The 16,072-nt window shown below is 42.8% G+C and overlaps 1 protein-coding gene across 1 annotated transcript in view; it reads left to right on the top strand.

Annotated features, from left to right (window-relative positions):
- Positions 1–16,072, top strand: part of nme7 (NME/NM23 family member 7) — a 259,259-nt gene that overhangs the window by 2,522 nt on the left and 240,665 nt on the right. Inside the window, exon 2 of the mRNA XM_063050744.1 lies at positions 15,575–15,670. The gene's annotated coding sequence lies outside the window, so the exon portion shown is untranslated. The remainder of the gene's footprint in view (positions 1–15,574; positions 15,671–16,072) is intronic.

Here is a 16,072-nt window from a genome sequence, read left to right on the forward strand (position 1 = left end):
AGGATGTGCTGATGTTGGAGAGGGTACAGAGAAGATTCACTAGAATGATTCCGGGAATGAGAGGGTTAACATATGAGGAATGTTTGTCCGCTCTTGGACTGTATTCCTTGGAGTTTAGAAGAATGAGGGGAGACCTCATAGAAACATTTCGAATGTTGAAAGGCATGGACAGAGTGGATGTGGCAAAGTTGTTTCCCATGATGGGGGGTCTAGTATGAGAGGGCATGACTTAAGGATTGAAGGGCCCCTATTCAGAACAGAGATGCGAAGAAATTTTTTAGCCAGAGGGTGGTGAATCTATGGAATTTGTTGCCACGGGTGTATTTAAGGCAGAGATTGATAGGTATCAGAGTAGCCAGGGCATCAAAGGTTATGGTGAGAAGGCGGGGGAGTGGGACTAAATGGGAGAATGGATCAGCTCATGATAAAATGATGGAGCAGACTCGATGGGCCGAATGGCTGACTTCTGCTCCTTTGTCTTATGGTCTTATGGTCTGTATCCTTCTACACCATCCCCAATGCCACTAATCTTTGTGCCATCTATCAGTTTCCTAACTCACCCTTCTCTTTTCATTGTTGTGCTGAAACTAAAATGATGCACCTACTTCTTTGGTCATCAGATCCACCTTGCTCTTAGCTTTCACCAGCACATGCAACATTGTTTATGACAGTGGAGCCAAAGGAAACCAAGTCAGGCCTTTAACTGGATTACAATGCCTCTCCTGAAAATGGTCACAGGCTGTTCACATCAAGGAAAATCATTGCTGGTGTCTTCCTTATCTACCTCTTCTTCATGGCCTAAGAGCTGCTCTCTGAATCAATGCATAGATTCTGTGCACCCAGGGCACAGTGAACATGCCCTGCGACAACTTCATAAAAAATGCAAGGAATGGTACCAGCCTCTCTATATGGCCTTTCTTATCCTCACCAAAGCTTTGACTCCATCATTTGCAAGGGTCTATTTAACACCCTGTTCAATTTTTGCTGCCCACAGTGATTCACGTCCTGATAATAATTTGTATCCATCCACAAGGGCATGCAAGCCAGGACATTAACAAACTGATCAACAAGAGAAAGAATGTTCTCAGTGAAAACTGGTGTGAAACAAGGTTTTTAAACGCAAACAACAGGAATTCTGCAGATGCTGGAAATTCAAGCAACATACATCAAAGTTGCTGGTGAACGCAGCAGGCCAAGCAGCATCTATAGGAAGAGGCGCAGTCGACGTTTCAGGCCGAGACCCTTCGTCAGGACTAACTGAAGGAAAAGTGAGTAAGGGATTTGAAAGCTGGAGGGGGAGGGGGAGATGCAAAATGATAGGAGAAGACAGGAGGGGGAGGGATAGAGCCGAAAGCTGGACAGGTGATAGGCAAAAGGGGATACGAGAGGATCATGGGACAGGAGGCCTAGGGAGAAAGACGGGGGGGGGGGTGACCCAGAGGATGGGCAAGAGGTATATTCAGAGGGACAGAGGGAGAAAAAGGAGAGTGAGAGAAAGAATGTGTGCATAAAAATGAGTAACAGCTGGGGTACGAGGGGGAGGTGGGGCCTAGCGGAAGTTAGAGAAGTCAATGTTCATGCCATCAGGTTGGAGGCTACCCAGACGGAATATAAGGTGTTGTTCCTCCAACCTGAGTGTGGCTTCATCTTTACAGTAGAGGAGGCCGTGGATAGACATGTCAGAATGGGAATGGGATGTGGAATTAAAATGTGTGGCCACTGGGAGATCCTGCTTTCTCTGGCGGACAGAGCGTAGATGTTCAGCAAAGCGGTCTCCCAGTCTGCGTCGGGTCTCACCAATATATAAAAGGCCACATCGGGAGCACCGGACGCAGTATATCACCCCAGTCGACTCACAGGTGAAGTGATGCCTCACCTGGAAGGACTGTTTGGGGCCCTGAATGGTGGTAAGGGAGGAAGTGTAAGGGCATGTGTAGCACTTGTTCCGCTTACACGGATAAGTGCCGGGAGGGAGATCAGTGGGGAGGGATGGGGGGGACGAATGGACAAGGGAGTTGTGTAGGGAGCGATCCCTGCGGAATGCAGAGAGAGGGGGGGAGGGAAAGATGTGCTTAGTGGTGGGATCCCGTTGGAGGTGGCGGAAGTTACGGAGAATAATATGTTGGACCTGGAGGCTGGTGGGGTGGTAGGTGAGGACCAGGGGAACCCTATTCCTAGTGGGGTGGTGGGAGGATGGAGTGAGAGCAGATGTACGTGAAATGGAGGAGATGCGTTTAAGAGCAGAGTTGATAGTGGAGGAAGGGAAGCCCCTTTCTTTAAAAAATGAAGACACCTCCCTCGTCCTAGAATGAAAAGCCTCATCCTGAGAGCAGATGCGGCGGAGACGGAGGAATTGCGAGAAGGGGATGGCGTTTTTGCAAGAGACAGGGTGAGAAGAGGAATAGTCCAGATAGCTGTGAGAGTCAGTAGGCTTATAGTAGATATCAGTGGATAAGCTGTCTCCAGAGACAGAGACAGAAAGATCTAGAAAGGGGAGGGAGGTGTCGGAAATAGACCAGGTAAACTTGAGGGCAGGGTGAAAGTTGGAGGCAAAGTTAATAAAGTCAACGAGTTCTGCATGCGTGCAGGAAGCAGCGCCAATGCAGTCGTCGATATAGCGAAGGAAAAGTGGGGGACAGATACCAGAATAGGCACGGAACATAGATTGTTCCACAAACCCAACAAAAAGGCAGGCATAGCTAGGACCCATACGGGTGCCCATAGCTACACCTTTAGTTTGGAGGAAATGGGAGGAGCAAAAGGAGAAATTATTAAGAGTAAGGACTAATTCCGCTAGACGGAGCAGAGTGGTGGTAGAGGGGAACTGATTAGGTCTGGAATCCAAAAAGAAGCGTAGAGCTTTGAGACCTTCCTGATGGGGGATGGGTACCACTAAGCACATCTTTCCCTCCCCCCTCTCTCTGCATTCCGCAGGGATCGCTCCCTACACAACTCCCTTGTCCATTCGTCCCCCCCATCCCTCCCCACTGATCTCCCTCCCGGCACTTATCCGTGTAAGCGGAACAAGTGCTACACATGCCCTTACACTTCCTCCCTTACCACCATTCAGGGCCCCAAACAGTCCTTCCAGGTGAGGCATCACTTCACCTGTGAGTCGACTGGGGTGATATACTGCGTCCGGTGCTCCCGATGTGGCCTTTTATATATTGGTGAGACCCGACGCAGACTGGGAGACCGCTTTGCTGAACATCTACGCTCTGTCCGCCAGAGAAAGCAGGATCTCCCAGTGGCCACACATTTTAATTCCACATCCCATTCCCATTCTGACATGTCTATCCACGGCCTCCTCTACTGTAAAGATGAAGCCACACTCAGGTTGGAGGAACAACACCTTATATTCCGTCTGGGTAGCCTCCAACCTGATGGCATGAACATTGACTTCTCTAACTTCCGCTAGGCCCCACCTCCCCCTCGTACCCCAGCTGTTACTCATTTTTATGCACACATTCTTTCTCTCACTCTCCTTTTTCTCCCTCTGTCCCTCTGAATATACCTCTTGCCCATCCTCTGGGTCACCCCCCCCCGTCTTTCTCCCTAGGCCTCCTGTCCCATGATCCTCTCGTATCCCCTTTTGCCTATCACCTGTCCAGCTCTCGGCTCTATCCCTCCCCCTCCTGTCTTCTCCTATCATTTTGCATCTCCCCCTCCCCCTCCAGCTTTCAAATCCCTTACTCACTCTTCCTTCAGTTAGTCCTGACGAAGGGTCTCGGCCTGAAACGTCGACTGCGCCTCTTCCTATAGATGCTGCTTGGCCTGCTGCGTTCACCAGCAACTTTGATGTGTGAAACAAGGTTTGTCATTTCCCAAACACTTTTCTCAGTCTTTAGTAAAGTCCTCTATCAACCTGCCCCTGCTGCACCACATTGTCCTCTGTACACGAGGATTCACGGCGAGAACTTGGACATTTTGATCAACTTTACACATCCCAGGAACCACCTCTTGATGAAGACCGATACTAAAGGTAAAACTCAACATACCTTCAATACAACAGTACTGCCTTTGAATAATTGTGGAAAAGAATACTCGAAGATCAAGACCTCAGACTGGACGAAACTCATGGTCTATTAATATCTATGAATGTTGTTCAGTCACGTGCTTCTGAGAACCAAACTCACTTTCAGCAGGCATCTCTAACCACAAGAAGAAATATCAATGCGTTTTCCATAAAACTCTCCAAGTTCACAAACAATGTCTGTGCCCTCTCTCAGGCCACTATCCGTGACATTGAGGACCTGGTTACATTCAGTCAGGTTATACCATTGTCCTGACCAACACTCGCTCATGAAATAGATATTCCACTTTTTGCTGTTTTACAGAAAAAAAAAACGTGCCAGGCACAAAGAGGAAAAGATTAAACAATGTGCTCAAAGCCATCTTGAAGAATTACAACATTCCCATTGACTGCTGGGTATCTCTGGCTCATGAAAAGTCAGAGGGAAGTAGGAGGGAAAGGAAGTGAGAATCTCATAGCGAAGCATTTTGAGCATGTGGAGGTCCCACATAGGCAGCAGAAAGTCCAGTGCCTCAGATACTGCCCACCCACCTTCCCTTCCATCGCCACTTGCCCCATCTATGGAAGAACATGCAGTTTCAAATTGACATCGGTCACCTAAGAACCCAGAAAACTAGAGGGGAAGTTTATTTCAATTCCCAAGAAGAAAAATATATTTTATATTTAACAAGGGCTTTAGCTACCTGAAGCAAGCTGACGGAAGCTGTGAAAACTGAGCAGATATAGTATTAAATGAAAGCGAGGCAAGAATGCATATAAAACCAACTGCCATTTTAATCTCCCATACCTCTAATTTTTACCTACAATCTTAAATGACATTTTCGTCAGCCTGGGAGTTAAAACCTACACATTGGAAATTTCTGAATGAGTTCACCCTATCATCATGCATGGAAGGGAAATCGATGGAAATATTGAAAGAACAACTCCCTTCCTGGAATCTTACTGACTTTCTGCTGAGGCTACAGATACGTAATTCAGTTTCCACTTAAATATCATTCATTCTATACTTAGCTTTATAAATTTTCATCAAAAGTGCCATTTACATAAGACCATAAGACAAAGGAGCAGAAGTCGGCCATTCGGCCCATCGAGTCTGCTCCGCCATTTTATCATGAGCTGATCCATTCTCCCATCTAGTCCCACTCCCCCGCCTTCTCACCATAACCTTTGATGCCCTGGCTACTCAGATACCTATCAATCTCTGCCTTAAATACACCCAATGACTTGGCCTCCACTGCTGTCCATGGCAACAAATTCCATAGATTCACCACCCTCTGACTAAAAAAATTTCTTCGCATTTCTGTTCTGAATGGGCGCCCTTCAATCCTTAAGTCATGCCCTCTCGTACTAGACTCCCCCATCATGGGAAACAACTTTGCCACATCCACTCTGACCATGCCTTTCAACATTCGAAATATTTCTATGAGGTCTCCCCTCGTTCTTCTAAACTCCAAGGAATACAGTCCAAGAGCGGACAAACATTCCTCATATGTTAACCCTCTCATTCCCGGAATCATTCTAGTTAATCTTCTCTGTACCCTCTCCAACATCAGCACATCCTTTCTTAAATATGGAGACCAAAACTGCCCACAGTACTCCAAGTGAGGTCTCACCAGCGCCTTATAGAGCCTCAACGTCACATCCCTGCTCCTATACTCTATTCCTCTAGAAATGAATGCCAACATTGCATTCGCCTTCTTCACTACTGACTCAACCTGGAGGTTAACTTTAAGGGTATCCTGTATGAGGACTCCCAAGTCCCGTTGCATCTCAGAACTTGAATTCTTTCCCCATTTAAATAATAGTCTGCCCGTTTATTTCTTCTGCCAAAGTGCATAACCATACACTTTCCAACATTGTACTTCATTTGCCACTTCTCTGCCCATTCTTCCAATCTATCCAAGTCTCTCTGCAGACTCTCCGTTTCCTCAGCACTACCGGCCCCTTCACCTATCTTCATATTGTCAGCAAGCTTAGCCACAAAGCCATCTATTCCATAATCCAAATCGTTGATGTACAATGTAAAAAGAAGCAGCCCCAACACGGACCCCTGTGGAACACCACTGGTAACCGGCAGCCAACCTGAATAGGATCCCTTTATTCCCACTCTCTGTTTCCTGCCAATCAGCCAACACTCTATCCACGTATGTAACTTTCCCGTAATTCCATGGGCTCTTATCTTGTTAAGTAGCCTCATGTGTGGCACCTTGTCAAGGGCCTTCTGAAAATCCAAATATACAACATCCACTGCATCTCCCTTGTCTAGCCTACTGGTAATTTCCTCAAAAAATTGTAATAGGTTTGTTAGGCAGGATTTTCCTTTAAGGAATCCATGCTGAGTTCTGCCTATCTTGTCATATGCCTCCAGGTACTCTGTAACCTCATCCTTGACAATCGACTCCAACAACTTCCCAACCACCGATGTCAAGCTAACAGGTCTATAATTTCCTTTTTGCTTCCTTGCCCCCTTCTTAAATAGCGGAGTGACATTTGCAATCTTCCAGTCCTCTGGAACCATGCCAGAATCTATCGACTTTTGAAAGATCATCGCTAATGCCTCCGCAATCTCCACAGCTACTTCTTTCAAAACACGCGGGTGCATTCCATCTGGTCCAGAAGATTTATCTACCCTTAGGCTATTCAGCTTCCTGAGTACTTTCTCTGTCATAATTGTGACTGCGCACACTTCTCTTCCCTGCCACCCTTGAGTATCCGGTATACTGCTGATGTCTTCCTCAGTGAAGACTGATGCAAAATACTTGTTCAGTTCCTCTGCCATCTCCTTATCTCCCATTACAATTTCTCCGACATCAATTTCTATCGGTCCTATATCTACTCTCACCTGTCTTTTACTCTTTATATACTTGAAAAAGCTTTTAGTATCCTCTTTGATATTATTTGCTAGCTTCCTTTCATAGTTAATCTTCGCCCTCTTAATCACCTTCTTGGTTTCCTTTTGTAAGGTTTTAAAAACTTCCCAATCCTCTGAATTCCCATCAATTTTTGCTTCCTTGTATGCCCTCTCCTTTGCTTTAACTTTGGCTTTGACTTCTCTTGTCAACCACGGTTGCATCCTTTTTCCACTCGAAAATTTCTTCTTTTTTGGAATATACCTGTCTTGCACCTTCCTCATTTCTCGCATGAACTCCAGCCACTGCTGCTCTGCTGTCTTTCCCGCCAGTGTCCCTTTCCAGTCAACTTTGGCCAGTTCCTCTCTCATGCCACAGTAATTTCCTTTACTCCACTGAAATACCGACACATCAGATTTTGGCTTCTCTTTTTCAAATTTCACAGTGAACTCAATCATGTTATGATCACTGCCTCCTAAGGGTTCCTTCACCTCAATCTCTCTAACCACCTCCAATTCATTACACAATACCCAATCCAGTACAGCCGATCCCCTAGTGAGCTCAACAACAAGCTGTTCTAAAAAGCCATCTTGTGGACATTCTACAAATTCTCTCTCTTGAGATCCAGTGCCGACCTGATTTTTCCAATCTACTCGCATATTAAAATCCCCCACAATTATCATAACACTGCCCTTCTGACAAGCCCTTTCTATTTCCAGTTGTAATTTGTAGTCCACATCCCTGCAGCTGTTCGGAGGCCTATAAATAACTGCCATCAGGGTCCTTTTACCCCTGCTATTTCTGAGCTCAACCCATAAAGATTCTGCACCTTCCGATCCTATATCACCTCTTTCTAATGATTTAATATAATTTCTTACCAACAAAGCCACACCTCCCCCTCTGCCTACCTTCCTATCCTTCCGATACACAGTGTATCCTTGGTCGTTCAGCTCCCAGAGACATGCATTCTTTAGCCAGGTCTCAGTGATGGCCACAATATCATACCTGCCAATCTGTAGCTGTACGACAAGATCATCCACCTTATTCCTTATGCTGCGTGCATTTAAGTACAACACCCGAAGACATACATATGTTTTGCAGATAATGGACATACCAGTATTGGTTCTGCTGTTTCACCTCTTTTGAATAATGAGCAATATTACACTGTGGCTTGTATACATATACAAATTCCATTATACATGCAGGCGTTATCCTTCAATGACAATTTAAAAATGAATGATATTAGATTAATAAAAATGAGCTAATGATATGTGCTTTCAGTGGTACCATCACTGGCATTTTTCCAATGCAACTATTTGATCCTCACCAAAATTTCCCATGACAATTAATCATGATAATGCCTGAGAAAGGAAAACAGAACAGTGCTTGAATTTGAATGGCATTCTTTCACACTTTACAAATATAATAAGAACTGAATAAACAAATCATTTTAAGAACCGAGTGCTTAAAAAGTTTCGAGCTTGTGTCACATCAGTTTCACCACTCCATTGATTCCTTAAGCCTTAAACCCGAAGCTGAACAAATAAATGTTTTATTTCCCCCTCTGGTTATATTGCTAAGCAGAATGATTTTGCATAAGTGTCTTATTGTGTTGCTGCTTAGCCTCCTACATTTTGTAACGTAGGAATCACTTTGACAAAGTTATGAAATACTTCTAGGAGGTATTTATTTTCTTTTACAGTTCTGGCCATTCTGTGTATATTTCTGGTCCACTGTCAAAGCTAAAGTTAAACTGCACTTTTGTGTGTCACTAGGTACCTGATTTTTTAAAAGGCTTGTCAGTGAATGATTGTGATAATAAGAAAAAGTTCTATAATTATAATATTAATATTATTAAAATACTTCAATATTAAAATATTATAATTATAAAGCAATACAGTACAAAAGAAACCATTTGGTCCATATGTCTGTGCTGACTTCTGAAAGTGACCTAATTTGTCTCAATTATCTGTTCTTTCTGCAAGTTATTATAAAATACCTCACCAAGTTCTTATCTAATCTTATTTGAATGTTATTGCTGATTCTGTTTCCATCATCCTTTCACTGTCCTTACAATTAACTACATCAAATAAGTTTTCAGTTTGCCTTTGGATCTTTAGCCACTGACTTCAAGTAACCAGAGAAAACAGGCATGTGCTTTATCCAACCAAAAGTGTTGAACACAGCTAATAAATCTCCCTGTAATTCTCTAATTTTACCATGTAAACTAAACCCTTATTTTTAATACCATTCTAGCAAAATCATTTATAATTTCTGAAGCCTTTGAATTTGAGTTTGCATAGTGAGCTTCATTGCTGCTTTCTGATTCCCAAAGACTGTAATATTTTCTCTCTAACAAAATGAGGGGAAAAATTCCAGAAATGTGTATGAATGGTCAGTATAATTTTAGACCTGTGAGGAAGGATGTAGTACAGCTTCTGGACAAGTGGCAAATGGGACTGGTTTCAGTAGTTAAAAGACTAGGTTTGGCATCATTATGGAAAAACAGGGAAGGTAATAATATTGAGTCGAAGAAGGATCAGATTCATATGGATTGGAACCAAAAGTTGGTAGATAAAAAGGGAAAAAAGGTTTTAAAAGCAAGGATAGTACAATAAAGTCTTTGCTTTTATTTACAGGAAAACCTGATTTCATCAAAACTTGACATAATTGTATCTGTATTTTTTCTGCAGAATGCTATATAGGCATTTATGTGAGCATGAGCAACGTTTTATATATCAATACCTTCACAAGATTAAAGCACCATATAGGCCATGTCTTTCACACTGGACAGACTGACATTACACAGCAAATCTCACTCTGTCAGTACCCAAGTCATACTTTGCTTTAGCCTGACTCACAGAACATACTCCTTGGAGTGTGCCAGTCATCTATACTCAATCTTGCAGAGTTCTTTTTGTTGGAGGACCAGCACATTTTCATGTTATAGATGGACCACATTATCTCTTTCACTGAGCTGGTCATCCTGCTGCAACTTGGATCTGTTTAGGTCAGCATCCCAGCATTTGGTCTTTAGCATTCTATGACTGGATGATCTAAATGCTCGTCTAGACACTTCTTAAATGTTACCAGTAATTCTGCCTCGAATATTCTCCCCAGCAATGCATTCCAAGTGTTCACCACACTCTTGGTGAAAAACATCCCCCACAGATTATTTGGCCCTTTATCCGAAATCTATGTCCTCTAGTTTTATTCATCTCTGATAAAACGAAAAGTTTCCTGATGTTTACTAAATCTATACCTCCCATTATATCTCCCCCTTAACCTTCTCCAATACAGGGAAATCAGACCTAACCGCTCCAGCCCCTACGCTTAACCAAAATGCTCCAATCCAGGTACATTCTAGAAAACCTCCAGCACTATCTTATCTTTAGCATAGTGTACTGAACAGACTGACTGCAATAATCCAGCTGAGGTCCGACCAGTTTTTGGTAAAGTTGGAACATAATCTCCAAGTTCTTGTATCATTGCCCCAATAAATGAAGGCCGGTATCCCACATACCTTCAAAACCATGTTCTCTATCTGTGCTGCCACCTTCAAGTTTCTTTGCACTTGCACTCCAAGGCCCCTCTTACTCAGCACTTCCTAGGACCATAATATTCATGATGTATGGTACTCCTGTCACTTCTCATTTATCAGGATCAACTTCCATCTGCCATTTCTCAGACCATTTTATCAATATATTAATACCACCCTGTAGCTAAGACACAATTCCACCAATCTGCAAATTTGATCATTTCTTCTATATGCAGAACCAAAATCGCTGAAGTATACTACAAACAGCAAGAGTCCCAGTGTTAATCAGCGTGGAACTCTACTCGTCACAGGCATCCAATCACAAAAGCAACCCTGTACTATCACCCTCTTCCAAGCAATTATGGATTTAACTTTCCCTGGATCCCATGGGCCTGAGCCTTTTGAATTAGTCTCCTTTTTGGGGCCTTGTTGAAGGCCTTACCGAAGTCCATGTGAACCATGTCTACTGCACTCATCAATGTACTTTGTTACTCCTAAAAACTTCAAGCAGCTCAATCAGGCAAGATCTGCCTGGACAATGCCAAGTTCGCTATCCTTGAATAGTCTCTGCCTCTCATGACACTCACGTAACTGCCCCAGTACTGATTCCAGGCTCAGAGGATCGTAATTGTCAATCTTGTTTCCCTGCTGCCCTTCTTGAAAAGGGGGAACCAAATTTGCCATCTTCCAGTCATCCAATACCTCACTTGTGACTCGTAAAGATTTAAAAATCTCAGCCAGAGTCCCAGCAATCTTTTCCCTTAACAGGCTGGAAAAAAAATCTCATCAAGATCTAGGGATTTGGCCATTTTTACCTCTGCTAAGGCTTACACTTGAATTTCCCTTACTGCTTCACTGAGTTCTCCAGCTACAAAGTTTGATTCCTTAGTGAAGACAGATGAGACATATTCATTTAGGATCTTACCTAGACCTTCTAGCTCCATGTACAGGTTGCACCTATTGTTCTTCATGGGTCTTACTCTTTCCCTGCTTATTTATTTTCATCCTTAATGCACTTATGCAAAGCCTTTGGATTTACCTCAATCCTGTCTGCCAGCAATATTTCATGACCTCTCTTTGTCTTCTCAATTTCCTTTTTAAGCGTCACCCAACACTTTATGCCTCCCTCAACTTTTTTTTCTCTTTATCCAATACTTTATATCCATCAACATCCAGAGTTCTCTGTACTTGTTATTCACCATTAGAGGAACATATTGTTCCGGAACTTTTACTATTGCTCCTTTAATTTCTTTCCCGTTGTACCGAGATAGCTGGGCAACATAGAAGCATAGCAGTTAGTGCATCATTTTAGAGCAGACATCTGTGAGATGTCCTTACTGTGCTGTCTGTAAGGAGTTTGTACATTCTCCCCGTGACCATGTGGGTTTCCTCCAGGTGCTCCGCTTTCTTTCCATACTTCAAAGATCTCTGGGTTAGGGACGTTGTGTGCATGCTATGTTGGCGTTGGAAGCATGGTGACACATGGTGGCCCAGCACAATCACCGCTGATTTGATTATTGTAAAAAATAGATTTCACTGTCTTTTTCTGTGTACTTGTGACAAATAAAACTAACCTTCTCTCTAAATCTTTAAGTGCTCTGAATCTACCTTTTCTAGGTTTTACTTTAATGAAATTGGCCTTAACCCAAATTAAGACCTTTACTCCTGGTCTATTCCTATCTTTCTTCACAACCATTTTGAAATATACGGATTAATGGCCACTTTCTCCAAAATGCTCTATCCACTGATAATCTCTACACTTGACCCAAGATATTCAGTAATACCCCCTTCCCATGTTGGTTTGTCTTCATAGCTCTTCAATCACAAAACCTTCTTGGGCATACGTCAACAATTCTGACCCCTCTGAGCCTTTTATGATCAGTCATTCCCAGTTATTATAGGGGTAATTGTGGGCAAGGGTCTGGCGGATGGAGTACAATGTTGGTAAATGCGAGTTCATCCACTTTGGAAGGAAAAATGGAAGATTAGGTTATTATTCAAATGGTAAAAGATTGCAGCATGCTGCTGTACTGAAGGACTTGGGAGCGCTTGTGCATAAATCGCAAAGGGTTGGTTTGCAGGTGCAGCAGGTTATTAAGAAGGCAAATGGAATGTTGGCCTTCATTGCTAGAGGGATTGGTTTTAAGAGCAGGGAGGTTATGCTGCAACTGTATAGGGTACTGGCGAGGCCACATCTGGAGTACTGCGTGCGGTTCTGCTCTCCTTACTTGAGGAAGGATATACTAGCTTTGGAGGCAGTGCAGAGGAGGTTCACCAGGTTGATTCCAGAGATGAGGGGGTTAGAATGTGAGGAGATAGTGAGTCGCCTGGGACTGTAATCACTGGAATTCAGAAGAATGAAAGGAAGTCTTATAGAAACATATAAAATTATGAAGGGAATAGATAGAGGCAGGAAAGTTGTTTCCACTGGTAGGTGAGACTAGAACTAGGGAATATAGCCTCAAGATTCGGGGGAGTAAATTTAAGACGGAGGTGAAGAGGAACTGCTTTTCCCAAGGAGTGGTGAATCTGTGGAATTCTCAGCCCAATGAAGCAGTGGAGGCTACCCCTGTAAATATATTTAAGCCAAGGTTGGATAGTTTTTTGCATAGTAGGGAATTAAGAGTTATGGGGAAAAGACAGGTAGGTGGAGATGGCTCAATGGTCAGATCAGCCATGATCTTATTGAATGGTGGAGGATGCTTGATGGGCCTATTTCTTATGTTTTTAGTACTATAACCCTATTTTTAATCACGTCAATTCACCTCTTTCTGCATACCTGTTTCTCTATCTTCTGTTGATTGTTAGAAGGACTGTATTACAGCCACAGCAAAATAACATATTTTTGTTCATATTTGAAGAGCCTTCTATAATATCCTCACTCAATTATGAGGTAATAGATTCCTTGACTAAAAGTACCATGCAACCATGTCATTTATACCCCCTTGTGTCTTGCCTGAAAGGTTATACCCCATGATATTGAGTTTCCAGTCCTGCCCACTTGTCAACCCTGTGATGGCATCATCATTGTATTTCTATGTGTTAATAAACGCTTTTTCAATTCATCTACTTTATTGGATAGGCTCCTTACATTAAAATATAACATCTTTAATAATAGCGTCTAGCACTTGCCTGTAATTCCCTATTCTGTTTCCCACCACCAACTCCGATCCCTTTTTGAGTAACAGAGCTCCTTTCATTATTTTTTTTTGTAATGGAACCTCCTTCAACCTCGGGACCTTTCCAAAATTAAAACCGTCATATTTAATATCTCACTAGCCACTTCTGTTAAGACTCAAAGATGACGTCCACAAGGACCAGACAGCTTATCTGTCATGACCTCAGGTCATCGGTCGAGTATTCTGAGGGCTCTGAGTTTTTTGCTGTTGGTTTCTTTCTGTATTCTCTGCGTTTTAATAATTATAATTATCTGTATTGTTGCACTTAGATTTTTTTATGTGTTATTGTTTGGTCTTCTCTAGTTTAGATTTAAGTTGCAATTGTCCTTGAATACTTCCAGTTAATTCTCCGAGACTTTGCAGGTATCTAATTAAGTATCCTTGAACTTTTGACTTAGAATAATTACTTGTAACCTTGTTATTAGTCTAGGGTTTTATCAGCTGGGCACAGAGTCTTTCGTGCCATGAAGTGTATTTAAAGGGGCAGTGCTAACTCCTTCATTGGCTTGATTGTTTTAAACCTTGCCTAGTGAACCTTGCCTCTGGTCAGGTCACTCATCTGAGTGCTACTGGTACCATGTAACCCAGTAATACCTGTCGCATGGTCAGGTGGTCGGTGACTAAACGGGCTCCCCCACCAGGCTTGCCTAGTGAGGAGGGCGACTAGACACCCTGCAGGATGAAAAACAAGACCTGTCAAAGGGCGGATGAACCCTCTCGTAGGGTCAATGGCCATCTAGCAAATACGTTCTGTGAAGCGCGGAAAGAGCATCCCTTGCATCGAAGCTTGGTCTGGCCATTCACTGCAACAGAACTTCCCCCAGCCGTCTTGGACCCCACCATGCCACTGGATCTGGGAGGGGATGTTGAGAGGGTGGGGGTCTGGATCTGTGCAACCCCCCTACTCACCTAAAATCCATTCACACACATGCTGTTCCTTTCTGAGGAGTGGGGTACCACCCCACTTACTGACTGAAAGGAACCGTCATGATCCTATGGGATGGATGGCGAGAGAGAGAGAGAGAGAGAGAGAGAGGGAGGGAGAGAGAGAGGGAGAGAGAAACACACACTAGTGAAGTGCTGGCTGAATTGTCCAAGATCTTGTGGTTCAACTATTTTGTTAATAAAATTCTTGGTTTTGTTTAACCCTTTTGAGTCTCTGTGTGATCCTATGTTTGGGATACAGCATGACATTAGCAGCCTGCAGCTTCAATAATTTGCTTAGTACCACCTCTGTCTTCCTGTGTGGAGACTGCCAGGGGTTCTGCACAAGAGAGTTCTTGCTTTTGTTATATTCTGTCTCCATCTAAACCACTTCCATAGCTTGCTTTTCTCAATTTAGACAATCCTTCTCTTTTCTGTTAAGACCATCATTAACCAACAGGGCCATTTCCTTCACTATTTCCTTGCTTTCCAGGCTTCAGAATATCTTGGTGAAGTTTCTTGGCCTGAAACATTGACTTTTGATTTTGCTCCATAGACGATGCCTGAACTGCTGAAATCCACTAACATTTTGTGTGTGTTACTCTGGATTTCCGACATCTACAGAATCTCTGGTGCTTATGCCTTCAATACAGTATATTGTGTACTCTTCAATATTCAGATTCCACTGTATTTTATCATGAAGCCATTTCTCTACAATACTTATCATACTTATTTATTTTGTGCTTCTTTTCATTGCTTTTGTTTTAAATGTTTTGCACTTTCAGAAACTGAGCCTTTAGGTTTACTCATTTTTTGTTGTGATCCCAGCCTTACCTGCCGAATTATTATGGGATTAGCACTTTCTATCCTTTTTAAATCACTTTATCATTTCCCACATGATTCGTTTCTCTTCAATCTTGTTTTTGCTCATTGATACATCATATACCATACCCTCTCTATTGAAAATTACCTAATTAATGTTTCAGCTCCTTAAAATCTTCTGGCAAAAGGTGTTCCATTTGAAGCATTAACTCTGTTTCTCTTTCCTCAGATGCTGCATGACCTGGTGAGTGTTTCCAGATCTTCTGTTATTTTGGAGATTGTGGAGAAGCATACCATAGTGAACTGAGAGGGTGCTGGAAACAAGGTAATATTTGAAATTGAGGTGAAATTACAGAATATCCATAATCTATCTTAATTACAGAAAAGGGTTGTCTATTGTAGTTGCTGTTTCTTCTTGCCTCTTCTCATCAGTGTCTTTACATCTTCCATTGTCCTCACCTTTTGACCTTGCTTGACTTGCCTATTTAATGCTATTGCAAATGGGACCACTTTATATTAAAGCAACACACAAAATGCTGGAGGAATTCAGCAGACCAGGCAGCATCTATGGAAAAACGTAAAGAGTCAACGTTTTGGGCCGAGGCTCTTCCGCTTACTCTTTTCCACAGATGCTGCCTGGCCTGCTGAGGTCCTTCGGTATTTTGTGTGTGTTGATTTGGATTTCCAGCATCTGTGGATTTTCTCGTGTTTGTTACTTTACGTTAAT

The sequence above is a fragment of the Mobula hypostoma genome, chromosome 6, assembly GCF_963921235.1.
Source record: "Mobula hypostoma chromosome 6, sMobHyp1.1, whole genome shotgun sequence".
Lineage (NCBI taxonomy): Eukaryota > Metazoa > Chordata > Chondrichthyes > Myliobatiformes > Myliobatidae > Mobula > Mobula hypostoma.